The sequence below is a fragment of the Mesoplodon bidens genome (genome assembly GCF_964165515.1).
Source record: "Mesoplodon bidens genome assembly, chromosome: 1".
Lineage (NCBI taxonomy): Eukaryota > Metazoa > Chordata > Mammalia > Artiodactyla > Ziphiidae > Mesoplodon > Mesoplodon bidens.
The window spans coordinates 185,939,409-185,960,533 of record NC_138176.1 but is presented as its reverse complement, the minus strand read 5'-3'; positions in this window follow the sequence as shown (position 1 = coordinate 185,960,533).

Genomic DNA, 21,125 nt, shown 5'->3' with positions numbered 1-21,125 from the left:
CCTAGGGGATTTAGGCTGTAAAAGAGAATACAGTATTTTAAAAAACAATAATCCATAGACTATTCAGGCACAAAGAATCTTTCACTAAACAAAGCAAATAACTATTTTCTCTCTTTTCTTTTTGTGTACTTGAGATTGCACTGACAAAAAAAGTCTTTTGGAATTTGTTTGTTTAACAAATGTTTTTATAGTTTGTAGCCAGATTGTTTTAGTAGAGCCTTATGTGGATTGTTGCTTGAAGAACATGAATGTAAAGTTCTCAATATTATCTTAAACCAAAGCTCATTCTAAAAAGCCATTCAGTTCCTCAGACTGTTCATTTGGTAGACTTTACATCAAAGCTTTTTTGGATTTTTAACTTAATTATAAGAATTAAAAATTATTTCCTGAACATCCTTTACGTTGAAACAGTTTTTTCTTTGTTTTCTGTTAGGGGGGTGTGGATTGGCTTGGGGTGTTTTGTAGCTATTCTTCCAAACCTCAATATCCAGAAAGGGAAAGTTTGAGAATTCTAGACAACTTAAGATTTTGAAAGTCAAAGCCTGAAGATTCAAAGAACACCAACTGTTGTTTGTCAGTTATACCCCAATTAAAAAAAGTAATAAAACAACAACAACAACAACAGAAACACTGACACTGATTGTTGAGGCCTCAACACTTGCTGGTAAGTGGTAGTTTGGACAATGCCTCATGTTCTGGGCTGAGAATGGGGCTCTAACAGCAGCAGTAGTGTTCCTGCAGCCTCCACAGTCCCACGCAGTTAACCCACCAGCGAGTGGGGCGACAACGCCCAGCACCCACCCACTGGTGCAATGCAAGGCTCTACGAACAAAACCAAGGGAAAAACTGGACTGTCCTCCTGCCTCTTGATCTTTCTATTGCATCCCTCCTCTTTCGACTTCCTCCCTTCCACAACTCTCATCCTCCTTGATTTCACATACACTCTTTTGGAAGTACCTTCCACCTGTCTGGGAACCACTCCCAACATATTTGGTAGCAAACACGATAAAATATATTTTTTGTCAAAACCATAACAAAATATAACACCTCAACAAAATACTGTCTGCCAGGTTGAAGCTGTCTGCAGAAATGGGAAGAGGGTGTAGGCATGTAGGAGCTGACCCCCACCAGCTGGTGAGTGCTGGTTTTACACATCTCTTCCCAGCTCTGTGGTCAGGGAGGTCAGGCTGGAAGCTTGAAACTGACCAACATAGGAATATTGATAGCACAGAAATCAGCAGTGTTACAAATCAAGACTTGTTTTTTTATTTTATTTTTATCTTTTCCCAGAAAGCCAGTTTTTTAACATTTACCAGCACACACCACTGCATGTAACGTTGTCTGTTGTTCAGAAACACATTTGAATGCTAGGGCAAGACCAGCCTCTGGGATGTCCAAGAGGGTAGGTAGGGAGAAATATGGCCCTGCTGCATGCTTTCCTATCTTCTTGCTGATAAATCTGCATTGTGAGGTTCCATGACAGATGTGCCTGTTTAAGATTGATAGCCAAAGGGCAAGAAACATACTTCCTGTTAAGTGCTCTTATGTCAGCACCCGTGGTAGAACCAATACATACTTAATAATCATTGTCTTATCATGATAAAACATAAAGTTTATTCACAGCAGGTTTTAGCTTCTCTCATATTTGAAAGGGGCCCTTCTTATTAGAATAGGGATGTTCAAAGTATTCAAATGAAAAACAAGACCTTAGTCATCCCTAGGCAATAAAGGAAATTGATCGATGTACTGATCTTTTTGAAACTGCATAAAGTAATGAGTTTAGAAATCTTTTGTTCAAAGTAAAGCACGGAAAAGTTTAAAGCTTTATTCAGACAGTGATTATCACTTTTCGTTACTAAAGGCACTAAAAATTGTCTTATCACTCCATATACACTAGCTCTCCATCCTATCCACTCCTGTGGCCTCAGCTGCCAGCTGCATGCTCTGGACTACACAACCTCTTCTCCAGCCAGATCTGCCTTCAGACCCCCATATCCAACTGCTTACTGGACAGGTCCATTTGCTTATCCCACAGGCACCTCATACTCAGCATGGCCCAGAATAAACTGACAGTCATCAGAGGCCCCTAGCAGCCCGATTCTCCTCCTGTGTTCTCTGTCTCCATCAACGGCCATACCATCCACCCCAGTGTCCAAGCACCACCCTAGAAGTCATCCTTAATGCTTCCTTAGCCCTCACCCTCAACTCCTGCACCAATGAACAATAGAATCCTGCAGATCTTACCTTCTAAGTGTTCCTGTAGTCCATCCACTTCTCTATTCATGCAGCTACAACACCAATTCAAAGCACTGTCACGTCTCACCTTGACTCTTCCACAGTCTGCACACTGGTTTTCCCAGTGTCTGAACTTATATTTCTCCACTCTGCTCTCTGAGCAAGCCACAGCAATCTCTGTAAAATAAACTCCTGAGCAGATCACTCTCCTGCTCAAAATTCTTCCGTGGCTTCCAGAACCCTTAACGTGAGCTGCAAGCCTCTTGCTGCCCTATCCAGAGTCAATTTCTGATACTCCCCATATCACACTCAGAGATTGTGCTAAGCTTAACATCCTTGGGTAATTCCAGTGTCCTGTGCTCTCTCTTGCCCTCAGTTTCTCAAGCATGTTACCTGGAATACTCTTACTCCTCTCCCCAAAATTTGCTGACTCCTACTTATCCTGCAAATCCAAGACTGGACAACACTGCTTACAGACAGGAAGCTTTCCTTGACCTCTCAAGGACAGCCGGTTGGATGTCCCTCCCTCCTTGACGTTCCAGCAGGGCCCTACAATTCTAGCCCTTCCCACAGTGACTGCCAATCTCCCTATTTCTCTCACCAGCATATAGTTTGTTCACTAGTGTATCGTGTACTTCCTGAAAGTGCTGTGCACCTAACAAAGGCTCAATAGATATTCACCGATTGCCCAGATGAGCAAAATGGATTACAATCAACTGCGAGTCCTAGGACCTAGAAGATGGTTGTCAAGACTGCATGGTGAGAGGGCTGTGCCTTCAAGACAAAGTGGACCTCAGATCTCAAGAGTCCTTGGGCCTTCCCAGCTCCCCAGATACTTCCCATTCATGTACTCCTGTTGGCTGTGACTTCACATTTTCCGGAGCTTGGTCCTCACATTTATCACGTGAAGCTGGTTTCTCTAGGGGATCGACCAACACAGCGTCTAATCTGCTTATAACCTGATCTGGGTGTTTGGTGTCCTCTACATTCTCCCAGAGCCTGACTCTTAAGCTCAGATATCTCAGCCTCATCTTGACTACTCTTCTGTGTGCACTCACAGCAACTCACGATCATCTGCGGGGCATTTTTCTCCAAAAGGCAAAAAAAGGCATCACTTAGCAGTAAAGCAAATACTGCAAGGCTATTTCAGAGGAATGATTCTTTTCTGATCACAGGATAACATAGCTGTTTTGAGCATTGAATATATAAGATTTTACTGTCTAAATCCCCTCCTTCAGCCCCTCTGAATCATATTCCTCTTGCAGTAAAAGAGAAAGAGACTAAGTTAACTAAAATTGTATCTGATATTTATAACCAAGGTAATTGGGAACACAAATCCAAGGATATGAGCATAGTAAAATACTGCATGGGAAAGCCGAGGTACAAAAAGAGACAAGCAGAGTTCAGAGGATCAGCAAAACAGAAGGGGATCAGAGACATCTATCCAAGTCTGGATATGGAACCAGAGAAAGATAAAAGCCAAAGAAAAAGTGTTAGGGAATCAGAAGGAAGATGAAGGCAGTTTCAAGGCCATACCCTAGAGTGGCCATTTGTATAAGTCATCAGGGAACAGTGAGGGTGTGAGCTAGTCCAACACAAGGAGACAGATGCAGAGCTCAGGCCTATGAGAAACTGTGTGGCATGAATGACCACTTATAGCAGAGTGACCCTGAGCAAGCTACTCAACCCCTCTTAACCTCAGCTTCCTCACCTGAAAAAAATGGGATTAATCATCATGTGTACTTATTAGACTTACTGTAAAAACTGAGACAACATACGGAAAGTGCTTAGGCTATTACCTGGCACATATTAAGTGTTTAATGAATAGCAGTGATCATTTTACTATTATTATTATTATTTGGTTTGAAATTAATTCCGAAAGTGGCCCAGATCACACCCATGTATTTTTTCCATGTACCAACAGTATAATTTAAAATTTATCCCAAGGATTCCTAGGCCCATTGACCTATCTTTGGGAGGTCAGTAATTAAATCATCCTGTCCCCCCACTTCTAAGGTTGGAACTAATGGAAAAATAGATGCATAATTCAGATAGATGGAGATCAAAACATCACTTGTATTACTGGTAAAATTGGTCTAGAGAACATGGGTGAGATTTTCAGCCACAAAACTGGCTGGAACACCCTGAATCAGACTCATACACCTGGGTACAGTCACCTGGACCAGCACAGTGCAGAGCTGTGCTTCCAAGTTCAAGTTCACTGCCAAGCAGGGTGAGCTGCCTGGATTGCACCCTCTGTGCAGGCCTGGGAGGGTCTGGGCCATGCTGTTTGCTTCTCCTCCCAACTCACCTTTCAAGCCCAGCCCTCCTCCTTCTCCAGGGGTAGAGAGGGGCCAGTAGAGATCCACAGATCCTGATCAAGCTCCTCCCTGTAGACAGGAGTGGGGGATAAGAATGCCCACCTAGCATGGCCACAGCCACTGTGCCCCCAAAATGCTTGGTTCATATCCCACTTCAGAATATGTATTTCCCCAGTCACAAAAACCCATGGAACTATGGTCTTCATTAGCCTAACTTTCCTTCCTTGAAAGAAAGCACTATTACACTATTTAATTGCATAACTTGTGAGAGATGCTGAAGGACTGCAAATTTTCCACAGTGGTCATTGCAGCTCCTTGTCCCCTGTAGCCATTTCTCCCCACCCTCTTGTACTTGGGCTTAGCCCCGAACTGTTCCTCTCCAGCCCTCTTGATAAAATCCAAATTGCTCAATAATCATTGCTCATCCACAGAATAAATTCTATCTCCTCTGAGAACTGTCCTTAACCAAGCGTTCCAGAAATTGGCTGAACTTCTGCTAGACTCCTCCTGCTAAAGCCCTATAAAACATTCCACATCTTTCTCCATGTTAAAATGCCCTGTGAGAGTCTCCTGAAGCCTGGCATTCTCAAATAAAGACCCAGGCTAATGGTGCTCTGGTTTATTTTCTTCCACATTGGCATTCTCTATTGAATCATTCTACCAGATATATAGGATCAAACCGCCCCATGTTCAATATCATTATAATGCATCTTAAATGCAATATATGAATCTATCAAAATTTAGAGAAGTATAAAATTCTAGGTCTGAGAGAAAGGGGGTGCTGGCTTCACAAGTAAACCAAGTTACCTTAAATGGTCCTCATGGTCTGGTGCTGATAACTGCCTATTTAACCGTGGCCTTCTCAGCAAATTCAAACAGTTTAGTCTATTAGCCTCGATGTGACTTTAAGCTTGACATGGCAAAATTATGTATGTTAGAGGCTTCACACAAGAAAAACTCAAAGATGATGAATAAAAAAAAAAATTTACTTCACCAGCATAATCAAATCAACATAATCCATTGCCCACAGTATTCATTGCTTCAAACAAGACAAAAGATCACTTGCTCACAACCTATTTTGTGCAGGAAAAATCAATAGTAGAAAACGTCAATAGTGATGCATTTTGCAGTACTTCAGATTGTCATGCAGTGAAACTGTCCCTGAGACTGAGTCCAGACTCCTGAAAATTAAACCAGTAGTATTATCAGAGAATGAGGAAAGGGAATGAGCCTGTGACCCCATGAGGGGCCCATTCACCAGAGTGTGTTTGTGAGACCAAGTATCCGAACAAGATAATGTTCTCCTCACCATTTTGACTGGTCAATTTGGATGACATATTTTGGGCATCTCTGCTGATTCCATGACTGCAACTTGTACACCGTCCACAAATCCCCATCTGCAGCTACAGATGGTTCACAATTTTTTTCCAGTGTTTATAACAGCTCTTGGAGGTGGGGGTGGGGAGAATGAAGGTTTCACAGCCAAGCTGCCCTAGTCAGGTGAGTGCTCAGTCCTACTGAACTACAGCGCATCCAAAACACAAATTTACAGGGCTATACTTATTCAATGCTGGCAAACCATGTCCCAAGAATTACGCTGAAGATATACACAAATGCTACCTAGCAGGAAGTCATCTTGGTACAGTGCATACCACTGATCTTTAAAAATTGTTGATTGAGGGGATGCTTTCTTTTCAGAATAATTTACACTTCCAGTTATGGCCCGGACACCATAAAGCTATGCCCTCCAATTCAGTAGCCATTAGCCATGTTTGGTTATTTAAAGTAACTAACATTAAATAACAGTAACAATTCAGTTCCTCCATCACACTACACACATATAAAGTACTCAATAGACACATGTGGCTTGTGGCTACCATACTGGACTACACAGAAACAGACTCCTATTATCACAGAAATTTCTATTGTATAGCTCTGCATCTGAGTAAAATGGCTTTACCAACAGTGGATACTTTTGCCATAGTTTTTATTGAGTCTTAACACCTCTTAAGTTGCCCAATGCTTTTTTTTTTTCCTGTCCCACAAACATCCCACAAGACATTTTTACAATAGGATCAATGGCTTCTTTTTGGAAGGCACCAGAAAGACTGTCTTAAAATATCTTGAAAACTTGTGGTGACCCATTGTCTCCAGACAATAAATTACTGAATACTAGATTTCAGATTCTTGTTTGCTCTGTGGAACTGAGATGACATGTAGACTTAGAACAATAGTATTGCTCCATTAACTTTCCCTACTTTGCACAGTTCCCATTTACAAACAGCTAACTGGGAAGAACTTCCTGTTCTACCTTACTTAATGAACATAATAGCTAGTAGAATGCTAAGCATTCCGTAGTCTAACCCTCACAACACAGGTGTATTGCTTTTATCTTACCCACATCCCAATTTTATTCATGAGATAATTAACATTTACAGAAATTAGCTTATTAACTTATTAAAATAATTCAGCAGAGCCAAGACAGGAACCAGGTCTTTCTGACAACACTCTTTGCCTCTAACTACTATGGAAGATTGTCTCTTTGTGAGTTAAAGGCCTTATGAAAGCTCATGGGAGCTTATCCAAACAATGCATCAGTGAGCGCACCTGTATTATGATTCCTGAATTCTTTCCATGGAGTTTATGATGCCAGAGAGAAACATGCTCTAGCTGCTACACCAATCATTGGCTCTCAAACCTACACTTTTAACTCTACCCAGAATCATGTGTAAGTGAGGAAAATTTCCCAGAAATCTAGGGAAATCCTTAACTGTTCACCTGGCACTGCAAATGACAAAATTTACATTCATAAACATAAAAAAGTTTGGCAAACGATATTTACAGCTTTTATCTTTTGTTGGTGGATGGTTTCCTCTGCTCCCTTCTTTTCAAAAAAGAAATATCATTGATACTGAAAAATTATATGTAATAAAGACTAACATGTTACGCTAAGAGATGACTAAAAGTTTGCCATTTCTCCATCAAAGATTTAATCATGCAGTTTTTCACAAGAAAACTGACTCACATTTTTGGTGTCATTAACAAAATTTCCTTTCTGCCAACTGTTGTACTTCTTGTCTTGTGCCAGTTGGCTGCTCTCTTCCATAGCAGAGGCAGCTGCATTTCAGCAGAGAAAGAGGCACAAAGAGATTAAAAAGCCTACTGGGATTTCTTAAAATGAAAGGAGTTGTGTGCATGTGTGTACACACAGAAAAGGGTGTAAATAAATCTCTTCTTGCAAAGATATAGGAATTATGTCATAAGAGAGAGTATAGACAAGCTAATGGAAACCCTTAAAGAGAAAACCTCAGAACACTGTACCTACTTCTAGTCTTTAGGCTTGTCATCTTCAGGTGAAAATGAGACTTTTATTATTGCTCATGTCATTACCCTACTTCAAATCTGTTTTAAACACTATTACGTAGGACAGCCCTGTACGACTGTGAGTCAGTTGAGCACTGCACAGCACGAAGGGGAACTAGTCACATGTAAGACATCAGATATTTGTGTATTTATTTAAATAATGAAGTAATTTATCCTTTAAAAACTCAGGATATTATTTTTTCAACAAATGATAGTGAAGTTTCTGAGGAAAGGGTGCCTTTTTTTTAATACATTCAAAGATGCTATAGGGTGGTTGTTATTAAATAATTTTACATAAAGACCTTTTTCTTAAGATAGAAAAACACACTTGTTAACATTGTGACTGAGACTTTTATCCCAAGAAGTTACTTTTAAACTTTTAATTAGAATATAACATATTCAAGGACATGCCTACTTGAGTCAAGTTATAAAACCTGTAGACCATAAAAGTGTTCATTTATTCATTCATTTGTCCATCCAACAGGTATTTGTTAAATGTCTGTTATGAGCTTGGCAACATGCTAGGTGCTGGGCATTTAACAATAATTAAAATTCAAGTTGGCCTTAAGTTTATAAATGTAAAGCAATACTAAGAAAAATGCCAACAAGATTTTTTGTCGAACTAAACAAGTTTATATGAAAGTTCATATTTTAAAAATAAGCATGCAAGAATAATTACAAAAATAATAGGAGGAGCTTCAACATGGCGGAAGAGTGAGACACAGAGATTACCTTCCTCCCCACAAATACATCAGAAATACATCTACATGTGGAACAACTCCTATAGAACACCACTGAACGCTGGCAGAAGACCTCAGACTTGAAAAAAGTCAACAAACTCCTCACGTACCTGGGTAGGGCAAGAGAAAAAACAGAGACAAAAGAATAGGGACAGATCTGCACTTCTGGGAGGGAGCTGTGAGGGCAGAAAAGTTTCCACACACTAGAAGCCCCTTCGCGGGCGGAGACTGCGGGTGGCGGAGCGGGGAGCTTCGGAGCCACGGAGGAGAGCACAGCCACAGGGGTGCCGAGGGCAAAGCGGAGAGATTCCCGCACAGAGGATCGGTGCCGACCGGCACTCACCAGCCTGAGAGGCTTGTCTGCTCACCCGCCGGGGCGGGCGGGGCTGGGAGCTGAGGCTCGGGCTTCGGTCGGAGCGCAGGGAGAGGACTGGGGTTGGCGGCGTGAACACAGCCTGAAGGGGTTAGTGCACCACGGCTGGCCGGGAGGGAGTCCGGGAAAAAGTCTGGACCTGCCGAAGAGGCAAGAGACTTTTTCTTGTCTCTTTGTTTCCTGGTGCGCGAGGAGAGGGGATTAAGAGCGCTGCTTAAAGGAGCTCCAGAGACGGGCGTCAGCCGCGGCTAAAAGCGCAGACCCCAGAGACTGGCGTGGGAAGCTAAGGCTGCTGCTGCCGCCACCAAGAAGCCTGTGTGCGAGCACAGGTCACTCTCCACATCTCCCTTCCGGGGAGGCTGTGCAGCCCGCCACTGTCAGGGTCCCGTGATCCAGGGACAACTTACCTGAGAGAACACACGGCGCGCCTCAGGCTGGTGCAACGTCACGCTGGTCTCTGCCGCCGCAGGCCCGCCCCGCATCCGTAAACCCTCCCTCCCCCCGGCCTGAGTGAGCCAGAGCCCCCGAATCAGTGGCTCCTTTAACCCCGTCCTGTCGGAGTGAAGAACAGACGCGAACAGTCGCCCTCAGGCGACGTACACGCAGAGGCAGGTCCAAATCCAAAGCTGAACCCCGGGAGCTGTGCGAACAAAGAAGAGAAAGGGAAATCTCTCCCAGCAGCCTCAGGAGCAGCAGATTAAATCTCCACAATCAACTTGATGTACGGAATAGACAACGAATCATCCCTAATTGAGGAGGTGGACTTTGGGAGCAAGAGAGATTATTTTTTCCCCTTTTCCTCTTCTTGTGAGTGTGTATGTGTATGCTTCTGTGTGAGATTTTGTCTGTATAGCTTTGCTTTTACCATTTGTCCTAGGGTTATGTCTGTCCATTTTTATTGTTGTTGTTTTTTTTCTTAGTACAGCTTTTAGCACTTGATATCATTGGTGGATTTGGTTTTTGGTTTGGTTGCTCTCTTCTTTCTTTATTTCTTTTTTTTAATTACTTTAAAAATTTTAATAAATATTCTTTATTTTCTATTTTAATAACTTTATTTTATTTTATTTTACTTTATTTTATTTTATGTTATCTTCTTCTCTCTTTCTTTTTTTCTCCCTTTCATTCTCAGCTGTGTGGATAACAGGCTCTTGGTGCTCCAGCCAGGCGTCAGTGCTGTGCCTCTGAGGTAGAAGAGCCAAGATCAGGACACTGGTCCACAAGAGACTTCCCAGCTCCACGTAATATCAATGGCGAAAATCTCCCAGAGATCTCCATCTCAACGCCAAGACCCAGCTCCACTCAATAACTAGCAAGCTACAGACTTGGACACCCTATGCCAAACAACTAGCAAGACAGACACAAAACCCGATCCATTAGCAGGGAGGCTGCCTAAAATCATAATAAGGCCACAGACACCCCAAAACACACCACTAGACGTGTACCTGCCCACGAGAAACGCAAGATCCAGCCTCATCCACCAGAACACAGGCACTAGTCCCCTCCACCAGGAAGCCTACAAAACTCACTGAACCAACCTTAGCCACTGGGGACAGACACCAAAAACAACAGGATGTACGAACCTGCAGCCTGCAAAAAGGAGACCCCAAAACACAGTAAGTTCAGTAATATGAGAAGACAGAAACACAGCAGATGAAGGATCAAGGTAAAAACCCACCAGATCTAACAAATGAAGAGTAAATAGGCAGTCGACCTGAAAACGAATTCAGAATAATCATAGTAAAGGTGATCCAAAATCATGGAAACAGAATGGAGAAAATACAAGAAACGTTTCACAAGTACCTAGAAGAATTACAGGGCAAACGAACAGTGATCAACGACACAATAAATGAAATTTGAAATTCTCTAGAAGAGATCAATAGCAGAAAAATTGAGGCAGAAGAACGGATAAGTGACCTATAAGATAAAAGAGTAGAAATAACTACTGCAGAGCAGAATAAAGAAAAAAGAATGAAAAATATTTAGGACAGTCTCAGAGACCTCTGGGACAACATTAAATGCACCAACAATCGAATTATAGGGGTCCCACAAGAAGAACAGAAAAAGAAAGGGACTGAGAAAATATTTGAAGAGATTATAGTTGAAAACTTCCCTAATATGGGAAAGGAAATAGTTAATCAAGTCCAGGAAGCACAGAAAGTCCCACACAGGATAAATACAAGGAGAAACACACCAAGACACATATTAACCAAACTACCAAAAATTAAATACAAAGAAAAATATTAAAAGCACCAAGGGAAAACAGCAAAAAACACACAAGGGAATCTCCATAAGGTTAACAGCTGATCTTTCAGCAGAAACTCTGCAAGCCACAAGGGAGTGGAAGGACATATTTAAAGTGATGAAGGAGAAAAACCTACAACAAAGGTTACTCTACCGAGCAAGGATCTCATTCAGATTTGACAGAGAAATTAAAATCTTTACAGACAAGAAAAAGCTAGGAGAATTCACCACCACCAAACCAGTTTTACAACAAATGCTAAAGGAACTCTAGGCAGGAAACACAAGAGAAGGAAAAGACCTACAATAATAAACCCAAAACAATTAAGAAAATGGGAATAGGAACATACATATCGATAATTACCTTAAATGTAAATGGATTAAATGCTCCAACCAAAAGACATAGACTGGCTGAATGGATATAAAAACAAGACCCATATATATGCAGTCTACAAGAGACCCACTTCAGACCTACGGACACATACAGACTGAACGTGAGGGGATGGAAAAAGATATTCATTGCAAATGGAAGTCAAAAGAAAGCTGGAGTAGGAATTCTCATATCAGAAAAAAATAGATTTTAAAACAAAGACTATTACAAGAGACAAACAAGGACACTACATAATGGTCAAGGGATCAATCCAAGAAGAAGATATAACAATTGTAAATATTTATGCACCCACCATAGGAGCACCTCAATACATAAGGCAAATACTAAAACAGCCATAAAATGGGAAATCAACAGTAACACAATCATAGTAGGGGACTTTAACACCCCACTTTCACCAATGGACAGATCATCCAAAATGAAAGTAAATAATGAAACACAAGCTATAAATGATACATTAAACAAGATGGACTTAATTGATAATTATAGAACATTCCATCCAAAAACAACAGAACACACTTTCTTCTCAAGTGCTCATGGAACACTCTCCAGGATAGATCATATCTTGTGTCACAAAACAAGCCTTGGTAAATTTAAGAAAATTGAAATCGTATCAAGTATCTTTTCCAACCACAACACTATGAGACTAGATATCAATTACAGGAAAATATCTGTAAAAAATACAAACACATGGAGCCTAAACAATACAATAAATAACCAAGAGATCACTGAAGATTTCAAAGAGGAAATCAAAACATACCTACAAATAAATGACAATGAAAACACGACGACCCAAAACCTATGGGATACAGCAAAAGCAGTTCTAAGAGGGAAGTTTATAGCAATACAATCCTACCTTAAGTGACAGGAAACATCTCAAAGAAACAACCTAACCTTATACCTAAAGCAATTAGAGAAAGAAGAACAAAAAACCCCCAAAGTTAGAAGGAAAGAAATCATAAACATCAGATCAGAAATAAATGAAAAAGAAATGAAGGAAATGATAGCAAAGATCAATAAAACTAAAAGCTGGTTCTTTGAGAAGATAAACAAAATTGATAAACCATTAGCCAGACTCATCAAGAAAAAAAGGGAGAAGACTCACATCAATAGAATTAGAAACGAAAAAGGAGAAGTAACAACTGACACTGCAGAAATACAAAGGATCATGAGAGATTACTACAAGCAACTATATGCCAATAAAATGGACAACCTGGAAGAAATGGAAAATTCTTAGAAATGCACAACCTTCGAAGACTGAACCAGGAAGAAGTAGAAAATAAGAACAGACCAATAACAAGCACTGAAACTGAAACTGTGATTAAAAATCTTCCAACAAACAAAAGTGCAGGACCAGATGGCTTCACAGGCAAATTCTATCAAATATTTAGAGAAGAGCTAACATCTATCCTTCTCAAACTCCTCCAAAATAGAGCAGAGGGAAGAACACTCCCAAAGTCTTTCTATGAGACCAACATCACCCTGATACCAAAACCAGACAAAGATGTCACAAAGAAAGAAAACTACAGGCCAATATCACTGATGAACATAGATGCAAAAATCCTCAACAAAATACTAGCAAACAGAATCCAACAGCACATTAAAAGGATCATACACCATGATCAAGTGGGGTTTATCCCAGGAATGCAAGGATGCTTCAATATACACAAATCAGTCAATGTGATACACCATATTAACAAATTAAAGGAGAAAAACCATATGATCATCTCAATAGATGCAGAGAACGCTTTTGACAAAATTCAACACCCATTTATGATAAAAACCCTCCATAAAGTAGGCATAGAGGGAACTTTCCTCAACATAATAAAGGCCATATATGACAAACGCACAGCCAACGTTGTCCTCAATGGTGAAAAACTGAAACTATTTCCTCTAAGATCAGGAACAAAACAAGGTTGCCTACTCTCACCACTGTTATTCAACATAGTTTTGGAAGCTTTAGTCACAGAAATCAGAGAAGAAAATTAAAGGAATCCAAATCGGAAAAGAAGAAGTAAAGCTGTCACTGTTTGCAGATAACATGATACTATACACAGAGAATCCTAAAGATGCTATGAGAAAACTACTACAGCTAATCAATGAATTTGGTAGAGTAGCAGGATACAAAATTAATGCACAGAAATCTCTGGCATTCCTATACACGAATGATGAAAAATCTGAAAGTGAAATTAAGAAAACACTCTCATTTACCATTGCAACAAAAAGAATAAAATACCTAGGAATAAACTTACCTAAGGAGACATAAGATCTGTATGCAGAAAATTATAAGACACTGATGAAAGAAGTTAAAGATGATGCAAATAGATGGAGAGATATACCATGTTTTTGGATTGGAAGCATCAACATTGTGAAAATGACTCTACTACCCAAAGCAATCTACAGATTCAGTGCAATCCCTATCAAACTACCACTGGCATTTTTCATAGAACTAGACCAAAAAATTTCACAATTTGTATGGAAACACAAAAGATCCCGAATAGCCAAAGTAATCTTGAGAAAGAAAAAATGGAGCTGGAGGAATCAGGCTCCCTGACTTCAGACTATACTACAAAGCTACAGTAATCAAGACATTATGGTACTGGCACAAAAACAGAAATATGGATCAATGGAACAGGATAGAAAGCCCAGAGATAAACCCATGCACATATGGTCACCTTATCTTTGATAAAGGAGGCAAGAATATACAATGGAGAAAAGACAGCTTCTTTAATTAGTGGTGCTGGGAAAACTGGATAGCTACATGTAAAAGAATGAAATTAGAACACTTCCCAACACCATACACAAAAACTCAAAATGGATTAAAGACCTAAATGTAAGGCCAGACATTATAAAACTCTTAGAGGAAAACATAGTCAGAACACTCTATGACATAAAGCACAGCAAGATCCTTTATGACCCACCTCCTAGAGAAATGGAAATAAAAACAAAAATAACCAAATGGTACCTAATGAAACTTAAAAGCTTTTGCACAGCAAAGGAAACCATAAACAAGATGAAAAGACAACCCTTAGAATGGGAGAAGATATTTGCAAATGAAGCAACTGACAAAGGATTAATTTCCAAAATTTACAAGCAGCTCATGCAGCTCAATATCAAAAACACAAACCACCCAATCCAAAAATGGGCAGAAGACCTAAATAGACATTTCTCCAAAGAAGATATACAGATTACCAAGAAACACAGGAAAGAATGCTCAACATCATTAATCATTAGAGAAATGCAAATCAAGAGTACAATGAGATATCATCTCACACCAGTCAGAATGGCCATCATCAAAAAATCTACAAACAATAAATGTTCTAGATGGTGTGGAGAAAAGGGAACCTTCTTGCACTGTTGGTGGCAATGTAAATTGATACATCCACTATGGAGAACAGTATGGAGGTTCCTTAAAAAACTAAAAATAGAACTACCATACGACCCAGCAATCCCACTACTGGGCATATACCCTAAGAAAATCATAATTCAGAAAGAGTCATGCAGGGCTTCCCTGGTGGTGCAGTGGTTGAGAGTCCGCCTGCCAATGCAGGGGACACGGGTTTGTGCCCCGGTCCGGGAAGATCCCACATGCCGCAGAGCGGCTGGGCCCGTGAGCATGGCCGCTGAGCCTGCGTGTCTGGAGCCTGTGCTCTGCAACAGAAGAGGCCACAACAGTGAGAGGCCCGCGTACCGCCAAAAAAAAAAAAAATCAAAAAGAAATAAAGAGATTAAAATGATCATGTAAAAAGACTAGATATTTTTAAAAAAAGAAAAGATCCAATATATATTATTTTAGTCTCTTCCAGCTGCTGTAACAAAATACCAGCAGACTGGGCAGCTTAAACAATAGGAATTTATTTCTCACACTTCTGGAGACTAAAAATATTCATCAATAGGGAATGGAAAAATTGGTCTGTGATTCATTCTAACAATGGGATATACTCACCCGTGAAAATGAGTGAACTATAGCTATTGATATTTACATGAATAAATCTCACAAAAACAATAATGATAAATGAAACATTTTGCAGAACACATACAATAATGGTACTATTTATTCAGGTTTTAAATCATGCAAAGAATATGATATGGATAAATATATTTGTAGTAAAATATGACAAACTGCATGGAAATAAACTTAAATTCAGAACAGTAGCCACCTTTGGGATTAAGAGGAGAATACAATGGAGGAGGGATATTCAGGTATTTGTAATAGTTTATTTCTTAAAGTGAATGATGAGTACAAATATATTCTCTAAATCATTACTTTGATATAAATTAAACATCTTACCATTCATTTTATTTAAGAGGGGGAGGCCAGACCATGAGTGATTTGAAATGCAGCTGTTGCATCTGATGAACAGGCCACAGGGAGCCACTTTCTGCCAAGATGTAGGAAGATTCTGCGACAGCAGTTAGCAGAGTGCCTCAGATAGAAGAAAAGCTATTATTTGAATAAATTAGCCCTCAGACGATGACATTCTTCCTTAGGATTTGAGAAGTGAAAAAGAAGAGAAAAATCAAGACACTACATGGCCTCTGTCCTTTTACCTGGTGCCTCTGAACTCCCCTTTACACTTAGAAGGACATTCTGAGGAAAACTCAGCCACAGGGACACTGGATAAACTTCATGTGCCGAAATCCAGCAGGACGATGTCTCGTATCACTTAAGATATTGTTGCCTTGAGGGAACACTGACAAATATAAAACTTCTCTGCTCCCTCCAACCTGGCAAACCTCAAGTTTTAGACTGTGCCCTTTTTATTTTGGGTGACAAATATGTTGAGTTTTATTACTGCAGTGCATGACTTTTCCACTCTGCCAAGCACATAATATTTTTTTATTTTATATCTAACCAGTTGGCAGTGACTTCTGTTCTCAGCATGGCTGACTAAAATTAAGAGTTCACACAGAGTGTGTCTCTCCCACCCAGACTAGCTTCTAGCATTCCTGCTGTTACTTGTGAATTCTGATCTATCGAGAAAATTGTCTGGGTCTTTGCTTTCTCCATGTCTAGATAGTAGAGATATATACATAGTTATAATACATTTGACAATGGGTCTCTTTTGACAGTGAAAAAGTAGGTTGAAATTTTATGAGGTCTTTATAGGCTGCTTTTGAGATAAAAATATTCTCTTAGTTATTGTGGGAAGTGGAAAGTTTTTTACCTATGCTTGATTTTAAATTTTAAATAAATAATGGTAAAGCCTCTATAAACATTATAAATGATATAGAGCCTCTATATTCTCTATTACACCAAACTATTGCTATTTCATAGCATAATTTGATGTCAGGAAAGCATCTGACCAAATATCTCATGATACATTTGTGGCCACAATAGAGATGTACACAGAGAGCTAGTGCAGCTAAGAAGATCATCCACTGGTTGAATAATAGTGACAATGAAGGAATGGTACCTTGAAAGGCAGGTCGACCCTTAGTGATTGGACTAAGCCATGACCCCACCCTGTGGCCCTGCATTGTAAAACAGTCAGCCTCTGGTACCTCAAATCAGGACACTGATGGTGTATTGATTATGTTGTTCTAATAAGCACATGAAAGTAGGATGATTTTTACCACAGATGAGAAAACCAGAATCCAAAGTGCTCTGTATTGCCTGAAATGATCACTCTCATCTAACAAAATGAAGTTCTATTAGGGTTAAATACAAACTCATTTATCCATCAAACATGCATTTCCCAGATACTTTGCACCACGCCCCCTGTGCTCATTTCAAGGGAAATCCTGATCTTCACAGCTGACATTTTCTTCCCAGTGGAAGCACATCCATTCATGTAACATCCCTGGTCTCCCTCTTGCCACTCTCTCTTTTGCAGGGAAGCTAAGTTACTTACCAGTCTAATGAGTTTGGAAGAAGAAATTAAACATAAGTGGCTTAGCGCCTTCCACTCTCCTTCTTCCTGAGAGCAAGACTGGCCCAAGGAAAGCAAATACCCTTGTCTTCATCTCAACACCCTGAGTCCACAGGGGCAGGCATCCATGTGGGAAGGCCCATGGCTTGTTCATGCTGTCTCTGACAGAGTGTGTGGTCTAGTTCTGGGATGCTGTAACAAGAAGTTCGTTATTGCTGCATATGTAAGCTATTCCTCCTAGCCAGGTTTTACGAGCAATAAAGCTGATATTGGTATGTATATTTCACACTGGATGTTGATAGATAGAAACATAGACACATAGATAGAAACACAGATACATAGGTAAATATTTGTATCATTGTAATATATATATTACATCCATCATGCAATTGGCTCTGAATTGGTCCTCAGGCAAGGCAAGGTGGTCTTATTTATTGGACCCCTTCAGAGCTCAGTGTGAGACTCTGAGATTGCAGCAGGGAGAAGGGAACTCACTGTGTCATGCATGATGACTGTCTCTTTACCAAGGTCTTCACAGTGGGTGATTGCAACTCTGATAGTAAGTGTTCCATGCATATTTCTTGCTATAGAAAGTGAAGCTTAGTCATTTAGTCATGTCCCCAAAGCCACCCAGCTAACAAGCGGTGAAGCCAGAATCAACCTCAGGTTGACCCACTGCAGAAACTCTTGTCTCCTCTGCATGAGGCTACCTCATACCTCACAAATATAACCAGTGAAGAGTCCTTGAGGAGCTCCAGCTTAGGTGGAAAGGCCAGTAATGCTTTTGGGTCCCCCAAACACCTCCTGCTTTCTACCACAACCTTGACATCTTAATCTGCCGTCCTAAGGCCTGGCATTTCTGGAATATTCCTTGGAAGCATCTTGACTTCATATTTCTTCATAATCTAAATGTCTACTCCTAGCCTCGTACAAGAGATATGTATTGGAACAATTTTTAAGGTCCTGAAAGAGAAGGCTTGCTACTTAAAGATTTTGTAAAGCAAAGAATTTTTCAGTGGTTCAAATATTTATCCCTTATGTTTTTATAAATTTCAATGTTTCAATGAAGGATTTCTGTTCATTAGAACATATCAATTTTGTAACTATTTTTATCATAGAGCTATTTTTAACATTGTTATGAAAAACTTAATAGTGTTATACTTCTCTCAGCTTTAAAATTAGAAGGTTGGACTTGAACTAAATGTTTTTAAAGGTTGCATCCAGCATGAAAATCCTATTTATTAATTTCTGAACTCTGCAACGCAGTTTACAGTTGTTGAAACATTTTAGAATGCATTCTCTCATTAAATCCTGACAATAAGCCTGATTAGGCAGAGAGCAGTTATTATCTCCACGTTCCTGATGAGAAAACATGCTTCAACCCACTTTGCAATGTGGTTGCAGCATAGGGGAGCCTGGAGCCCAGGATTTCTAGCTCCTAGCCCCACATCTTTTCACCACATGGAAATGTATGTCTTGAATTCTCGGTCTATACAGAGACATAGTCCTCCTTCAGCAGTCGAGGAAATGTAGCTTTATCAGTATTTAGTGTTTGCAATCAACTTAGATACTAAGATTACACAGTCAATAGTCAGGGCTGCCAAGAGAGTTTCCTCTAGTGAAAAAGAAAAAGTGTGGCTTGCGGGGTTGGTGGGGAGGGGGAGACGACTCCTTAACAGAAGGAAAAGGCTGAATACAAAAACATGAAGCAGAATGTGGACTGATGCTCAACCTCATCAGGTCGAGGGCCCAATAATTTGCACCACCTGCCCTGATGCTCTACTCGTACCTTCCTCCTATACAGACACCTGCAGACAGGGTTCCATGTACATCTTCTCCAAAGTGCAGTCCCAAGCCATTCTGTGCAGAGGGAGGAAGGAGTGAAGAGCCAAAGAAGCCTGGGGGATGCTGGGAGAAAGTAAGAATCACGTGAGAACATCCAGGGCTCTAAGAAATACAGGGAGTAGCTTGCAAGTGAGTAGAGGTGCAATTAAAGTTTGTTTTCTATCTTTGTCCTTAAAAGCTGCTGAGTAGATATCAGGATGAATGATTGGGGGTTCAAGGCATCTTCCAGGTAAAAGGAAATATTTAAAGAGTCTCAGATTGTGATAATGGCATTGGTTCTGCATATGATAGAATTTGAGGGCCTTTTTTCTTAACTAATGCTCTAAGATAAAGTTTATTAGAAAATAAACTTATTGGACCTTCATAATGGTACTGAAACACGTAGTAAAAATAAATAAATAAGAGGTCAGGTTAGAGGTATATGGAAAGCAATATATGTGATCTATACCAAAAAAGCTGTACATTTTTGCAAAGACTTAAATCTAAAATTGGAATGTACGTTACCATTTTCCAAATGTTTTCAATTACAGTCCCCCCAGTGATCTTGTGAAAGAGCAGGCATTTGAGGAATCTTTTTAATTGAACTACATATACAACCGGAAAAGTACCTGGATCATTGGGCCATCTTGCTGCCTAAGGAATTTTCCCAAAGTAAATACAACTGTGTAAATTACGCCCAGTTCAAGAAAGAGACCATTGGCAGCATCCCAGAAACCCCACAGCAACTGAAGTCCCTCCCAACACTTCCCCACCAAAGTAACCACTGTTCTGACTCCTCACAGCACAGTTGTGTTTTGGCACAGGTTTTCAATTTTCATCTTAAAGTTGAGGAAACTAGGATTTAGAAGGCTGCAATGACCTTTCCACAGTCACACAATTCTTTAGCCAGCCAGATCTGTTCTCCTGATTCCCAGCCTCGTGCTCTGTTTTCTATCCCATAATGCCAGATTTTCCTTCAATTTCCTGAAAAATAAGGGTGATTCTTGTACCCTACTTGTTGCTCATGTCCATTTAATACTGGAAGGCAGCTGCGATGATTAATGTGAATATGGATGTCAAAATATGATTTGTTAGAAGAATATTCCCGGCAGCAAACACTACTCCTGCTTGCTGCCTTTCTATCCTTTGTTATAAATGGACTCATACTAAAAAAATAAAATTTCCTACCAATTTTTAGTCCTAATGTCACACAGCTAAATAATTACATTCATATCATCTTTGGAATGCAAAATGTTGCCAATATATTTTTCTTTTTCAAATCCTGGGGAAATAACTCAAATATTTTCTAAAGGAGAAAAACTTCCAAGCAAGTAGCTACAAGACAAACACAAAAACAGTATAATCCTGATAACTACTAGATAGTAATAGTTAGCAGTCTCTATAAAGAAATAATTCATTTCTTTTAAAAAGTTAATGCAATTAAAATTTTAACCTCCATTTTTTCTCTGATGAGCTGACATTTAAATGAATTGATCTCACTCTCCAATTTTCCTTCAAACGTGAGGAAAAAGAATTTGTCATAACAGTGATGACTTTTCAAAATTATCACCTTACAACTTCCAAATACTAGAGAGAGAGTATGCTTTGTGCAAAAACTACTTTGAAGAACCAAAATAGTTTGTTTAATGTAGAGCAATTCTGAAACTAATCTCAGAATTTGATCAACCGATCAGAACTCATAAGCCATTTATATATGTATTTTTTGTATAGCAGTGTCTTATTAGTTATCTGTTTTATACATATTAGTGT